Source organism: Mixophyes fleayi, chromosome 12 (genome assembly GCF_038048845.1).
Source record: "Mixophyes fleayi isolate aMixFle1 chromosome 12, aMixFle1.hap1, whole genome shotgun sequence".
NCBI classification, from domain to species: domain Eukaryota; kingdom Metazoa; phylum Chordata; class Amphibia; order Anura; family Limnodynastidae; genus Mixophyes; species Mixophyes fleayi.
The window spans coordinates 64,572,255-64,588,782 of record NC_134413.1 but is presented as its reverse complement, the minus strand read 5'-3'; the positions used below and the strand labels follow the sequence as shown (position 1 = coordinate 64,588,782).

The 16,528-nt window shown below is 40.4% G+C and overlaps 1 protein-coding gene across 3 annotated transcripts in view; it reads left to right on the top strand.

Annotated features, from left to right (window-relative positions):
- The first annotated feature begins 507 nt into the window (after positions 1–507).
- Positions 508–16,528, top strand: part of LOC142109290 (uncharacterized) — a 42,518-nt gene continuing 26,497 nt past the window's right edge. Inside the window, exons 1-5 of one of the 3 annotated variants that reach the window (XM_075193410.1) lie at positions 508–711; positions 868–916; positions 1,428–1,599; positions 5,691–5,778; positions 16,378–16,496. The gene's annotated coding sequence lies outside the window, so the exon portion shown is untranslated. The other 2 variants (XM_075193409.1, XM_075193411.1) reach the window with 2 other exon arrangements.

Sequence of the window (16,528 nt, the reverse complement as noted above, 5' to 3'; positions counted from 1 at the left end):
AACATACAAGAGCTATAAACAGCCTTATTTAACAGCAGCACCCACAGTTTCCATAAAACATCACCACTGGAGGCAGTCCCCACCACCACTGCCCTCCTATTAGAGCTATAAACACTGTAAGCAGCTAAGAGCTAAAGACACCCCTGCCCACCACCATCACCAGAGCTATAGACACATCCCACATACAGAAGGTACCACTAGCACCACAATATACACTGCATTAGAGCTTTAAACAGGGCAATAGAGCTATAGACCCACATCAGCAAATCGAGCTATAATCCACTGCTTACCCATAAGCATCTACGTATATTGTTGGTACCAAATCTGTATCTGTGTTCTCTCCATAAACCATCCCCCTCTCTTTCTCCACCCCAGGTTGCGCCACGGCACAGACAACAAGATAAGCAAAAAGTTTGGGAATTGGAACACCCGAAGATTCCGTAACGGCAGCACCAACCCCTAAGACACTCCCACCAAGCGCAGACGTCCAAGGTAAGCTCCCCAAAAAGAGCCCCTGCCACCTATTCCTGATATTTCTATGTTACTTTAAAAAAAATATTATTAATTGTTTATATTTCTTTATATGAAAAGAAATCTATGTGGAGTCGCCAAACTGATGGATGGTTGGATGGACGGATGGATGAATAAAAAAATCATTTTTAAAATTATTTTAAACTGCTACCTCCATCCTGAAAAGCAATAACAGAACAGGTAATGCTGCAATACAAGTGTTACTGAGATATTAGTGAAATAGATTTCCCTATTTTTAACTATTTTTGAGTATTTATAATGCTTTATTTTGTTACTTTAAGAAATGTAATCCTAATTGGGTTTTTTTCTTTACATGAAAACAAATCTTATATGGAGTCGCCAAAAGAGACAGACAATCATGTCAAGCACCAAGATAGCAGCACAAGTGAGTAGCCAAGGGAGGGAAGAAGAATAGATGGAGACAGGAAGGGAGGGAGGAAGAATAGATGGAGAGAGGAAGGGAGGGAGGAGGAATAGATGGAGAGACGAAGGGAGGGAGGAGGAATAGATGGAGAGAGGAAGGGAGGGAGGAGGAATAGATGGAGAGAGGAAGGAAGGGAGGAAGAATAGATGGAGAGAGGAAGGGAGGGAGGAAGAATAGATGGAGAGAGGAAGGGAGGGAAGAAGAATAGATGGAGAGAGAAAGGGAGGGAGGAGGAATAGATGGATGGATCGAGGGAGTGTGGTTACGGATGGATGGATAAAAAAAGCATTTCTAAAATTATTTTAAACTACTATCTCCCTCCTTATATGGTGATAACAGAACAGGTAATGTGGCAGTAGAAGTATTACTGAGTTTAGTAATATAGGTTTCCCAATTTTTTACTATTTTAACTGTTTTTCTTTGTTACTTTAAGAAACATAATTCTAATTGTTTTTCTTTCCTTATATGAAAGGTATAGATTTGGAGTCACCACTAGTGACAAGCAACGAGCAAGATGATGAGCGCACAAGTGAGTATCCAAAATCCCTTCACCCCCTAGTCTGCTGTAAACCTATTTCTCCAAACCATGACAAAAGGGAGGAAGAGCAACCATCTAGCTCTTTGACAGCAGTAAACAGGACTAAGTAATTCAATGTAAATACATGACAGGGTCCAGGGTTTCATTTATAAAGGGATATTGCAGTAGACGTGTGGAAGATCTCATGTATTTACAGCACACCAGAGAAACAGAAGGTGGATATTTGTAGGACACTAATAGGTTTATGGTTTCAAGTTTCACATCTTTATTTGTAATTTAATAAAAATGACTTCAGTCCAATCATGTAAATCTCTGTTGAATTGCTAAAAACCAACAAAGTTAAATTTAGAAGTACAAGTTCTTGTGCAAGAATGATAATGAGGTATTGAAGATCTCAGGTATCACATCATCGGCAAAGAGGACAATTTCATAGATCCTCCCAGCGCTCCACTAACTAATTAGAAATGAATATGAAAGTGGGCAGCTCTGTCTTTTCACAGGATAGGACACCAGCGTTCATATTCTTGCCTTACAATTGTTGTGTAAGAAACAAAAATGAATAAATTTAGCATGTAATCCAGAACTTTGGATTTACCTATATTTTTTGCAATTAGAAGAATCTTTTCCTATTTTTGGAATAGTGTCATGTTCAACATGTCCATGGATGATGTGGATTCTGATGCACCCTCCTAAAACAAGTCTTCTAGTTTGGGAGCTTACAATTTGCTATATATCTTACAGACCTGCCCATTTGAGGATCTTCACAATATAGTCCTTGTGATCAATCAGCACATCATATGTATGAAGTAATACACAGAACTCTGTGTATTATGTACAATATTCACACTTACTTTTTTTCCAAAGATGAAGCTTATATAAAAAAAGAAAAACTTTGCTGACGGATAGACATTGTTTTGAAAAAAACAAAGAAGGAAAACAGGTCGTGCTAATAAATCTCTACCTTATTTGCATCACTGGATAGCTACACGCATCCCAAAAATTATCTAAAGGTATCTGAATATATACATTTTGAAGAGTATAAACACACTATGTTCTTGTAAATTAGGGATAGTTGGCAACTATGAGTGTTTAATAGAAATAGCTGAATCTCTCATAAATGATAATAGCCAACGAATATAAAAGTGGTACTTATTTTATCAAAAAGAGAGAGAAATGGAATTAGAGACGAACACAGTATATGTACTGTATATATCAACAAAACAGGAGATTGATGATAGTGCTGTATTGGCAAACACCAAAGCATATATTAGTTGTAATACTACGTACATGTGATATGAAATAAATAGTCTTATCTGAATATCCTCAATCACGGTTCTCTCACACCTTGAATTTCCCACTCTGGACTGTTCAGAAACTTCAATGCACACCAAGGCCACCAGCCAACAACCACAGAAGGCCACTTATATGTAATTTTTTCTTTTTTTCTGCACACATAAAAAGGGATAAATTCTTACATTAAAATAAAAGTAATGAAGATTATCTGCATTTCAGTTATCTCTGCATTGAATTCAGCATACAGAACCGGAAGTGTAAGAGCTGTAGGGACCAAAAATGCCAGAGTTGAGAAAAAGGGCGATCCTTATACACAAAAGTACAATTACCCCTCTGTAGAAGGAAACTAATTCCTGTTAGAGAAATTTCTTATGGGAATGAGGAAATCAAAAATGGTGGTCGTGAGGGAAGGACTTCACCAAAATGGCGGGCATACCTTGACCTCCGTGTATTTAGCTAAAATAGCTTATATGAAAACAGCGTTTAATAAGGATTAATCCCATGCAAAATGGTGGATGGCATTGTTTAATCTAAAACAGTAGCCACCAAAGTATCCTACAAAATGAAAAAGAGCCAAAACCAACATTATATGTTAATACTTTGGCCTCAATACTTCCGTAGTGGGAAACAAACCGCTCTATTGTCTTATTAGTGTAGGTTCCAAGTCTATTTGAAAAAGATCTTAAAGACGAAGAAAGCTGAAGCCAGTAATGCATGGAAATAAAAGATCAAGTTTAAACCCCCCAGACAGTTGAAAACTATATTAAATTACATTAATTGTGTTAATAAAATATAATAATATGGAATACACAAAATTATACACTATATGGACAAATGTATTCGGACTCTTGACCATCACATCAACAAGGACTGTAATGACATTGTATTCAAATATATATACTTTAGTATGGAGTTGGTCGCCCTTTTGCAGCGATAACATCTTCATCTCTTCTTGGAAGGCTTTCCTCAAGATGTTGGAGTGTTTCTGATGGAATTTGTGCCCATTCACTCTGTAGAGCATTTATGAGGTTAAGCACTGATGTTGGATGAGAAGGCCTGGCTCGCAATCTCTGTTCCAGTTTATCCCAAGGGTGTTAAATGGGGTTGAGGTCAGGACTTTGTTAGTGCCAGTCAAGTTCTTCCACACTGAACTCATCAAACCATGTCTGTAGTCCTTGCTTTGTGCACTAGGGCACAGTTATGTTCAAATAGAAAAGGGCGTTTATCAAACTGTTGCCACAAAGTTGGAAGAATAGCATTGTACAAAATGACTTGGTATGCTGACACATTAAGATTGCCCTTCACTAGAGATAAGGGCATAGCCCGAAACCTGAAAAACAGCCCCATACTATTATCTCTCATCCACCAAACTTCACAGTTGAGATAATGCAGTCAGGCAGGTAATGTTCTCATGCATCCATCAAACCCAGACTCGCCCATCTGACTGTTAAACAGAGAAGCGTGATTCGTCACTCCACAGAGCACGTTTTCACTGCTCCACAATCCAGTGTTGTTGTGCTTTACACCACTCCTTGGCATTGGTTTTAGTGATGTGAGGTTTGCATGCAGCTGCTCGGCCATGGAAACCCATTCCATTAAGCTCCCACTGCACTGTTTTTGTGCTCACATTAATGCCAGTGGAAGTTCAGAACTCTTCAACTATGGAATCAGCAGAGCATTGGAGAGTTTAACGCACCATGCACCTTAGCAGTCGCAGACCGTGCTCTGATTTTCCATGGTCTTCCGCTTCATGACTGAGTTGCTGTTGTTCCTAAATGCTCCCACTTCCTAATAATATCACTTACAGCAGGGATGAAATTTCACGAACCGTCTTATTGCAAATGTGGCATCCTATCACAGTACCACGCTTGAAGTCACTGTGTTCTTCAGAATGACCCATTTTGTATCACAAATGTTTGCAAATGGAGACTGCATAGCTGGGTGCTTGACTTTATACACCTCTGGCAACGGGTCTGATTGAAACACCTCAATTCAATAATTAACAGGTGTGGGCAAATACTTTTGTCAATATAGTTTATTTGTGTTAATAAAATAGAATGGGCAAACCAAAATTATTAAACTATTGTCCAAATTGCTGAATATTTTACTGATCTGTGCAGCACAGTGGCCTAGTGGTTAGCACTTGTGCTTCGCAGCACTGGGGTCATGAGTTCGATTCCCGACCATGGCCTTATCTGTGTGGAGTTTGTATGTTCTCCGTGTGTTTGCGTGGGTTTCCTCCGGGTGCTCCGGTTTCCTCCCACACTCCAAAAACATACTGGTAGGTTAATTGGCTGCTATCAAAAATTGACCCTAGTCTCTACCTCTCTGTCTGTATGCATATGTCTATGTGTGTGAGTGTGTGTCTATATTAGGGAATTTAGACTGTAAGCTCCAATGGGGCAGGGACTGATGTGAGTGAGGTCTCTGTACAGCGCTGCGGAATTAGTGGCGCTATATAAATAAATGGTGATGATGATGATGATGATCTTACTAAAAAATACAAAAAAAATTCACAAGAAAATACCGAACCCCGGAGGGTCATACAGAGGGGTTTACAATGTTCTTATACTACAATCCCTACCTTCTTGAGCTCAGAAATAACACTATGTTAATTCCTTCATTCAATTTGTTAGGTAACAATGAATTCAGAGTATGATTCCCTCCTAGATAAACTCCCAATCATCCACTCGACACACTGATACCAACTCTAAACTGTTAGACTGTAGGATACTTGTGTCCGAATTACGTTTGAGGTTGAAATGATGCGTTAACCTGTGTGCAGTAAGCCCATTTGTTATGTTACCTGTATGTAACTTGTAATTGTTTTAAATAATTAATATGTTTAACGTGCCAGTATATGAAATGAAGGTTAGTCACCTAACATGTTTCTTTCTTCAACAGCCTTATCTAACATCCTGGTATTGGACTGGATCGTACTCAATAGTTGCATCATTGTTGCTGGCATAACTGGAATAGCGATCTACACCTAGTAATTTACTATCTATACTTATATATGACTTACTATCATCTACAGATCATGTTACAGATTATTTCCTAGAAGAGAGGTATATTATTATTATTATCCTATATTAGCAGATTTTATGTGATTCCATAGAGGTATTTATCCCCTTTATGTCCTGAGGTACAAAAGTGTTTCATAAGAACGCACAAGAAAATTGTTTCTATAGTTCTGGGAACACTTTTGGTCATCATGATAATGGAAGAATTGATACATATCTAAGTAAGTGAGGGCTGATTATTATCCTTTAGTAACTGTTTCTGTTTTTCTTTTTTTTTCTAGTGTTCCAAATTTTGGATGACTGAATAACTGGACACTTTAAAAAAAATAAAAAGTGTTGTTGTGTCCGTACCTTGTGCAATGAGTTGTCTGTTCTGTCTGCACTCTCCATAGATAAGACAATAGCAACGCATGCCATTTAAAAACCATGCATAAATCTAAACATCTTATTTTTATTTTGATTGTAATTGCACCACTCAGCCAGGAGGGGTCACTCCAACTATTGTTTTCAAGGGACGATTATTAGCTATCAGATAACATAAACAGAAAAAGTGACACTCAGGGCAATAGAAGGTAATTTACCCCATAAAGAAAACCTATAAAGGAAAGACACTTCACTTCAGCTACCTATAGGCAGCAACTTAGGTGCTGTTCATACCCCTGGTAACTGTGGTTAGGTCCCCACACAGATGACTTCCCAAAGACGTGTGTATTGTATCCCTAAGGTGTCCTCACTCCTCCTGGCTGGCGGAATGCAATATGTAGGTTGAGGTTGTTGCATTATCTGCCTTGCAAGCAGATGATCTGCCCGATATGTCAGTGACATGCCCAAATTGGACATCCTAGCATGGTAAACTATACATGCTATTTTAATTTCTCTTTTAAATGTATGATATAGATAAAGTAAAGGTAGAATATATATCCACTGAGGTACTGCTGGATAGTGGAGGCAGGAGAACTCAGGCTACACCTTAAAAGATAGAAAATGAGAGTGTAGCTCACTAACACGTATTTCATTGTTGTACATTTACGGTACCACATGTAACCCCCTATCCAGGTGTGTGGTGTGAGGTGCACAGGTTAGGTACTGCACCTCTTTCTCTAGACCTGGCTAGCTCGTGGTCATGGGTGTAAATTACCAGGGGGTCCCTGCACATACAGGTCATTTTATTCCAAGTCTCTTTGTAGTTGGTGGGACCCAGGTGATGCCATTTGATGGTGCAGTGCAATCAGATGTTTCAATAATTTGGGTGCCAGCCCATCACTATACGGCAAAATATAATATCTTTATTTACACTTCTTCACTCCAGCATATTCTTAAACTGTTGCAATATTAACTATATACAGCTCCCTTTCTCCTCCAGCATGGATCTGCACTGATACAGTATGCACTTTGGTGGTGAGGTGATCATTACTCTTTACTCCTCCTGCACATTACTTCCACTCTCATTTCAGCCTCTCACTACTCCCCTGTCTGCAGGCACATTGTGGGCTGTTTATCTACCTTTCTCCTAAATCCACATTATGAAGACTGCAACCCAATTTAACTCAGCCGGTCTCACATGTGAGACATCTCCCTTATTTCAGCACCTCCTCCATAAGCAGATGCAGCTCTAACACCCTCTCTCACAGTGCAGCTTCCAGCTGCAGCTCTATCACCCTCTCTCACAGCGCAGCTTCCAGCTGCAGCTCTAACACCCTCTCTTACAGTGCAGCTTCCAGCTGCAGCTCTAACACCCTCTCTCACAGCGCAGCTTCCAGCTGCAGCTCTAACACCCTCTCTCACAGTGCAGCTTCCAGCTGCAGCTCTATCACCCTCTCTCACAGCGCAGCTTCCAGCTGCAGCTCTAACACCCTCTCTCACAGCGCAGCTTCCAGCTGCAGCTCTAACACCCTCTCTCACAGTGCAGCTTCCAGCTGCAGCTCCCCTTCTCTGTGGGGATGATAACTCTCGGTTGGCCTCTGACATTCTCCATTGTACTCTCAGCCCAGCTTCCCTGGCTCAGGCACAGATTCAGTTCCTGGCTTGTATACTGTCCTCACTATCTCTATAAGCTGACTCTCTGCAACAGGTTATAAACGCCCAGCCTATCACGATGCAGGCTTCCTTTAGGGCAGACCTGAAATATGTTTCTAGCATTGAGCCCCCTTTCTCCAGCTTGGGGTCTCCTCTTTTGTGGTTGGGATTTCTACATTCCCCTGGGGTCTCTATTTGATTGCATTTCCCCTGAATATCCGGGAACTCCCTCCCTCTCTCGGGTCCTGGTGCTAACTGTCCCCCCCCCCAACTGCCAACTCCCCACACAGGTTCTGATCCTCACATACCAGTCTTGTTGCTAAGCAACCTTCCTGGTGTGTCTCCTCTAGGTCCTAGAGCCAGTCAGGGCCTGATCAACCAATAGGCTACAGCACTGGGACCTGGGGGACGCCAAACTGGCAACATTTTATGTGCACATGGAACTGCCCCTCCCCCCTCCTCCACACTGTCATTAGTTTGAAATCCCACCTACTTTTGTGTTGGCCCCACCTACATTTGATTTGGTCCCGCCCACATGAGGTCAATTGAAGAATTATCTCCAGGGCCATTTTAAGTTCCCAATTCGCCCCTACTCCCTAGTATGAGTAATTTCTGTCAGACATAAATAAGAGTACCAGAAATATTTGTCTGTAGAACTTTCCTAGTGCGAGTACAGAAAACATAGGCACACAATTAGACTGACACTAATTCAATTTGATAAAAACTCTATCTGGTAACTGTAATTTTAGTGTTCCTCCCTAGATGTTTCTTTCATGAAATAAATGTAATAATTTAGATTATACACACTGAGAATAACATATGCAGTGATGGAACTGGGTGGTATACGGTGGTTTGCCATTGCAACACTTCTACTGCTTTCCTTGTAAAACTATCAAATTACATTTATAATGTAACATTTACATACCGCCACCTCTAAATTTCCACTTCAGCCAATGCACACATGTAAGATTCAGTTCCATGTTCATGAACTTATAACAAATATCCCATGCAATAGTTATTTTTTTAAAATACTATTAAATTTATACTACAGATTCACTTCTTCCATGCACAAAACCTCTCAACAGTCATCGTCACAATCTCTTAACCTCTAATGAAATAAAACACACTGACAACTTCTTGTTTGGCTAAATTAGGTCACAGTGTAATTGCTGATGTTATTCAGTGGTTCAGTGTAGTAAGTGTTACCAGGAGTTCTGGAGCTCAGGCCCAGGAAGATGAGCAGAGATCATCTCTACAGCTGTCTATGGACTTCTGCTGTATATTTATCTCTATCCATCACTATTTGTTACGTATTGATCCGTATAGCTCGGTCCGGGAAGAGCTTTGTGTGTTATATGCGATTGTAACTGTGAATCAGGGACGAGTCCAATCTGTATTCTAATAAATGGATTGTTTTGTTATTTGAAGATAAGACACTAAGGGGGGTATTCAATTGTTAGCGAGTTCCGCTAAATACTCGCGCTCTAAAAATATTAAAAACATGTCCTAGATCAACTTTAAATGTCAGTGTAAAAATAAAGCTAGAAAGTATTTGCGTGCTAGATGGAAAAACAGACAGTATTTAACTTATGTGCAAAATAATAAACTCATTTGCACTAGAGATGAGCGCACTCGGATTTATGAAATCCGAGCCCACCCGAACGTTGCCGATTCGAGTCGGATCTGAGACAGATCCGGGTATTGGCGTCAAATTCAAATCTGAAACTGAGGCTCTGACTCATAATCCCGTTGTCGGATCTCGCGATACTCGGATTCTATAAATTCCCCGCTAGTCGCCGCCATCTTCACTCGGGCATTGATCAGGGTAGAGGGAGGGTGTGTTAGGTGGTCCTCTGTCCTGGTAGATCTCGTGCTGTTCAGTTCTGTTTAGTTCTGTGCTGTGCTGTGCTGTGCTGTGCTCAGTCCAGTGGTGCTGTGTCCTGTGCTCTGTCCTTCTGAGTTCAGTGGTGCTGCTGGGTCCTGTGCTGTGTCCTGTTCAGTCCAGTGGTGCTGTGTCCTGTGCTCTGTGCTTCTCTAAGGGCGAAGTTATTTCCCCAATATTCCCAAGTGTTTAAAAAAATAAAAAAAAGTTATTTAAAAAAATACAAAAAACGAATTTAATTTTTTTTTAATTACAACAAAATTTGCACAACCAATCCTGCAGTATAAGCCCATTGGTACTGCAATATTACCAAGTTCACACATTCAGCAGTAAAAGTCCAGTGGTACTGCAATATTACAAAGTTCACACATTCTGCAGTATCAGTCCAGTGGTGTTGTGTGCTGTGCTCTGTCAATTTTGAGTTCAGTGGTGCTGCTGGGTCCTGTGCTGTGTCCTGTTCAGTCCAGTGGTGCTGTGTCCTGTGCTCTGTGCTTCTAAGGGCATAGTTATTTCCCCATTATTCCCAAGTGTTTAAAAAATTAAAAAAAAGTTATAAAAAAAAATACAAAAAAATAATAAAAAAAAAAATTAATTACAACAAAATTAGCAAAACCAATCCTGCAGTATAAGCCCATTGGTACTGCAATATTACCAAGTTCACTGATTCAGCAGTATAAGTCCAGTGGTACTGCTATTACAAAGTTCACTGATTCAGCAGTATAAGTCCTGGCCCGTGTTCATGACTAGTGGTCCAGCTTCACCCAAGGATCTAAGCCCTCCTCCTCCCCCCCCTACAAAAAATTAAGAGAGTTATGCTGTCAGCAACAACAACAAAAGAGCAAAGAACTCTGCCTTCTAAACAGATGACATCACAAATCCCCAAGGCGAGTCCAAGGGTGTTGTTGGTTGTGAACCCTGACCTTCCCATCACTGTATGGGAAGAGGTGACTCCATCCAGCATTTGCAGCACGCCCTCTGCATATGCTGGAAGGATCACCCTCAGTCCAGTTACAGATTTGGCTAATGAAGGTGTGAATGTTGTACACCGGGAGGAGGATATTGATGTAGCTGGCGCTGAGGAGGATGTTGATGATTATGATGCAGACAGATACCAAATTGCCTTTCTTAATTTCTATTTATATTCTAGATTATATAACGGCTGAATAGTTTTCTGTTTTACTCCAAGTGGAGAGGGGATCTGATGCAGACAGATACCAAACTGCCTTTGTCCATTTCTTTGTATATTTGAATTTCTAGTTCTACAGTCTATGCAGGCTGCTTTATTTATATTCAACTACAAGTGTAGGGCAGGGGGGGGGGGCATAGATAGCCACCAAAGTAACGTGGTCCATTTAATTACACTTTCTAGCTCCACAGTCTGTGCAGCCTAATTTTTTTTATCTTCAAAGTATTTATATTTACAAGCCTTGCAGACTAAATTAACTAGAGGTAGTGACGTGGTAGAACTCCAAAGGGCAGTTTGGAAGCCCCTGTACAAACTGGCTCTATTTTTTAACTGCGTTGTCCCCCCTCCAGTGTGTACTCGGAAAGAGTTTTTAGTGCAGCTGGGAACCTGGTCAGTGAACGGCGAAGGAGGTTGCTTCCTCACAACGTTGAAAAAATGATGTTTATAAAAATGAATAATCAATTCCTCAATGAAGTACAGCACTGCCCTCCAGACAGTACAGAGGGACCTGTGGTTGTGGAGTCCAGCAGGGATGAATTGATAATGTATGAGGAGGAGGAAGTACACACTGTAGGGGGAGAGGAATCAGAGGTTGAGGATGAGGACGACATCTTTCCTCAGTAGAGCCTGTTTAGTTTGTACAGGGAGAGATGAATTGTTTTATTGGTGTGGGGGCCCAAACAAACCAATCATTTCAGCCAAAGTTGTTTGGTAGGCCCTGTCGCTGAAATGAATGGTTTGTTAAAGTGTGCATGTCCTATTTCAACAACATAAGGGTGGGTGGGAGGGCCCAAGGACAATTCCATTTTGGAACTTTTTTTTTGCATTATATGACCAATCAACAGTTGTTTGCCATGTTCAAAAAGTAAAACCAAATTTAAACAAATTCAGGAAATTAAACCAAAAGTAAAATGCCCTGTCATAATTTAAAACAAGAGGGATTGACGTGCTCTAGAACTACTGTATTGTTGTTTAGATTTTATAAACACTACACTTGAAAGCTTGAGTCTTTCAATGAAAAAGTAACTCTCCATTGCACGAATATTTGCAACAGGGACAATTTTAGGGTTAAGAAAGTCAACTAATAACACTTAGATGCTGTCTGTCTTTATAAACACTACACTTGGAAGTTGGAGGAGGTATTGTGGCCCCGGCACCAAATTTACTACTGGGGCCACTCCACTGTGCAGTCCATATTTAGGTGTATCAGATATTAAACAACGGTGACAGTTGATGCCCAATTTTTTAATTATATTGTTGGCGCTGTAAAAAATTGTGTTCCGGGCACACCACACTACGCAGTCCATACCCTTTTTTGGTGGAATTCTGACCCGTGGAGGGTTTTTTAATTATATTGTGGCCTCAGTACCAAATTGTGTACCGGGCCACCACACTACGCAGTCAAGAAAGATAGATGCGTATCATAGATAAAGTACATTCAGTGTTGTGGGGCAAATTGAAAAATATTCAAAATGCACTGACATTATCAAAAACAAGAGGTTTTCACACGCTGAAACTCCAACATGTGTATGATGGAGAGGATGGAGGGGCAGCCATATGTGCAGTGTAATGCAGACCTGTTGAAGGTTTTTTATATATTTTATTGTGGTGGCCAGTGGCCAGTCCTCTACGCAGTCCAGATACTATTTTTGGGTGTAATTCAGACCTGTTGAAGGTTTTCTATATATTATATTGTGGTGGCCAGTGGCCAGTCCTCTACGCAGTCCAGATACTATTTTTGGGTGTAATGCAGACCTGTTGAAGGTTTTCTATATATTTTTTATTGTGGTGCCCAGTGCCCACTACTCTACGCAGTCCAGATACTATTTTTGGGTGTAATTCAGACCTGTTGAAGGTTTTCTATATATTATATTGTGGTGGCCAGTGGCCAGTCCTCTACGCAGTCCAGATACTATTTTTGGGTGTAATTCAGACCTGTTGAAGGTTTTCTATATATTTTTTATTGTGGTGCCCAGTGCCCACTACTCTACGCAGTCCAGATACTATTTTTGGGTGTAATTCAGACCTGTTGAAGGTTTTCTATATATTATATTGTGGTGGCCAGTGGCCAGTCCTCTACGCAGTCCAGATACTATTTTTGGGTGTAATTCAGACCAGTTGATGGGTTTTTAATTATATTGTGGGGAACACTCCTCTACGCAGTCCAGAAAGATACCTCGTTGCAACGTTTTCTACTAAAAAAAATAAAATATTGTGAGGTGTTAGGTGTTCAGAATAGCCTTTAAATTAGTGGAAATTATTGTTATTGAATGTTATTGAGGTTAATAATAGCGTAGGAGTGAAAATAAGCCCAAAAACTTGATTTTTACACTTTTAAGTTTTTTTTCAAAAAAAATCCGAATCCAAAACCTTAAATCCGAACCAAAACCTTTCGGCAGGTGTTTTGCAAAACAAATCCGAACCCAAAACATTGAGAAAATCCGGATCCAAAACACAAAACACGAGACCTCAAAAGTCGCCGGTGCACATCCCTAATTTGCACCCCTTGCACTGTAACATGGTTTGTCCCAGAGAACATTTACTTCTTTTTTTGCCTTACTTTCCTTAATGACTAAGGCCCTATATGTTTTTTTTCTCATACCTCTATACATATGATCGGATCCAGAGACCAATGAGAGGACACCGATTACCATAAGTGGGAGTGTTTATCTCCCGAGACGCCGGCACATTGGAGGCAGAGTGTACAACGTCACCGCAAGGCATTCTGGGTGCTGAATTTGAGTTTCTTTACTCACCCGGAGATCTACATAGCGGTGACTCATTGCACAATCTTATTGCCTGATCCTTCGTGACTACTTCCCTTCTGGGCTTACGATATAGTGCCATATAATGATGGACAAAGGGTCCCCACACAAGGTAACTAAGAACCAGGGTGCTACGGAGGGGGTCAGGGACATTCGGCCAATCAGAGATCGCACCGTATGCCTTAGTCGTTAACTGCAAGAGCTCTCCCGCCAAAGTTAAGTCCTTCAACAGACGGACAGCCCGCCACCCAGTGACCTAACAACTTCACCTAACCTCCACCATATTTGTTCTAAGAACAACCAATTTCACTCTTCGGAAAGATGCACCCAGTCACTTCTATAAAGTCATTTGTTATCCATCAAAGGATGAGCTATGACCATGCCCCCCCCTCAAGAATGTATGGTCTTACCCTCCATTCTGTTGGCCTTTGATAGGAGGTTTTTCATAATGGATAGGGATATAGGTGTCCTCCACACGAGTCTAGGTATCATGTTAAACCAGCAAATGCGCACCAGTGGCCATTAAGCCTTGATGGCTCGCAGATTCTCCCTAATCGATGTCAGCAAGTCCAAAGATTTCCCTTTTCCCAAGTCATATCCTCCTAAATGAAGTTCTAAAATGTCTGGTCTTCCAAAACAACATTCTTCTCTTTTAAGTAACGGGATAAGAGCCCAACACTGCAAACCCTGTAACCAAACCATCTTATCTGCACTGGATGTGGGAAATCTAAACCATTTACCGCTAAACAGTGTCTGGATGCCCAGTACACGTAAAAATGACCTACCATCCATATGAGTTTTCCAACCAGCTGAACCTGAAAACAAAATAAATGTTACCATTATACCTTGATTGTACACAATGATCATCTCCCTGCACCGGGGATGCTCGTATACACTGATAACATCACCATACCAGGGCTGCTTGAACATACTGATGACATCACCTGACTGAGAATACTCGTATAAACTGATCACTTCCCCTCGTCGAGGGATTCATATATATTTATGGGGAGGGAAGGCTGAATAATTATTCCCCTGGGGGAAGATTAATCCAACCCCGGGGTAAGTGTACTTTATGTACGTCTAACTCTACGGGAAAGGCAGCTGCTATAGGTGTAGACCTCTCCCTCTAGTTCTACAAGTAATGACAGTCATTAGGAAGCTGTAACATCATGAAGGATTATATCCTGGGACCAGTGGTATAACAGCAATTTGTCCTTCCAATGAGTTGTTAGCTGACTTGCAATGCTTTCTCCGCCACTATTTTTGTTTAAATAAGAACTGTGAGTTTTTGCCAAATTTACATTGGTGTCCGTATGGTTATTAATATATTATATTACAGTAATAGTAAATCTGAACACATGAAGGAGGTTTGGGTGCATTGTAAGGGAGATAATGGGCCTGATTCATTAAGGAAAGTAAGGCAAAAAAATGAGTAAGTCTTCCATGGATAAAACCATGGTAAAATGCAAAGGGTGCAAATTAGTTTATTATTTTGCACATAAGACAAATACTGGTTGTTTTTTTCATGTAGCACACAAATACTTGATAGCTGTATTTGAACTCTAAAATGTAAAGTTGATCTAGAACATGCCTTACGCCAAATATAAATCTGTCCCCACATTTTCAATTTGCCTCTCCCCTCCAATGCAACATGGTTTTGCCAAGGTGCAAAGTTACTAATTTTTTGGGCTTTACTATCCATAATGAATCAGGCCCATCAACACTATGCAGTTTATTTTTAGAATTGAATCAAAGAAAGCAAATGCAACAATGGCAAAGTTACAAAATCCTTTATTAAGACAGCTCGCTGCAGACTGTGGCTAAAATTGGTAAAAATTGGAACAATTGTGAAGGGATAATTAGAAATTAGACTGGAAGTGACTGGAAATTAATGTTAATAAAAAGTAATATTGGAGTAAAAACAGCTCACAATGACATGAATTTACCTACTTTTACAATTTTTTATTAAATCCAGATCCAAAACCAAAACCTTTTACGATTTTTCGCAAAACCTGTCACAAAACCAAAACATGAACATGCTTTAGAACCAAAACCACATCCAAAACCTAAACACAGTGGGATCAGCACACATCTCTAGTAGTTATACCTGATAAGCAGGATAATTAATGCATACTTGCCAACTTGCTGATATTGGCTTCCGGGAGCCTGCTGCAGGAGGTGGGTGTGATGGGGGCAGGGCTCCAAAATTTGTGTAATTTTGGCCCCGCCCCCACAACATCATGACACAAACGCATCATTTGACAATAGGGGCTAACACGGGAATCGCTGCGTTTTGGACCTAATTCTGCCCACTTAACTAGGAAGTGGGCAGAATTCTTCCAGATGCGGGAGAAAGTCTCCCGGGAGTCCGTGAGACTCTCGCAAAATGCCGGAGTCTCCCGGACATTCCGGGAGAGTTGGCAAGTATGAATTAATGTGACACTCTAGGGAAATAATATCCCTTGACAATGACTATTGTCACAGGCGGCTCACTTTGAAACTTACAGTAGCTTATTAATTGATGACTAATAAAACCATTAGTGCATATATGCTTAATCTTTCCCTGAGATATTAAACTAGGAAATAAAGGTCAAATAAAAATAGAATATAATAAAACATAACTTTATTGGCATAATAAAAGAGTCAGTCAGTTTACAATATGTTTGTATCTAATAATGTTCAAACAATTATATTTTTTGATGTCTCCCAATCACAGGGGTGATGCTTATTTTATTATGGGAACTGCTTTGGTGACATTCCAATATATCAGCACACACAAAACAGCATGAAACAGAGAACTCAGAAGTTAATCATCAGAAACCAGGGGGGCAAGAAGTGGGTAAAGGCAATATGAATACAATAATATT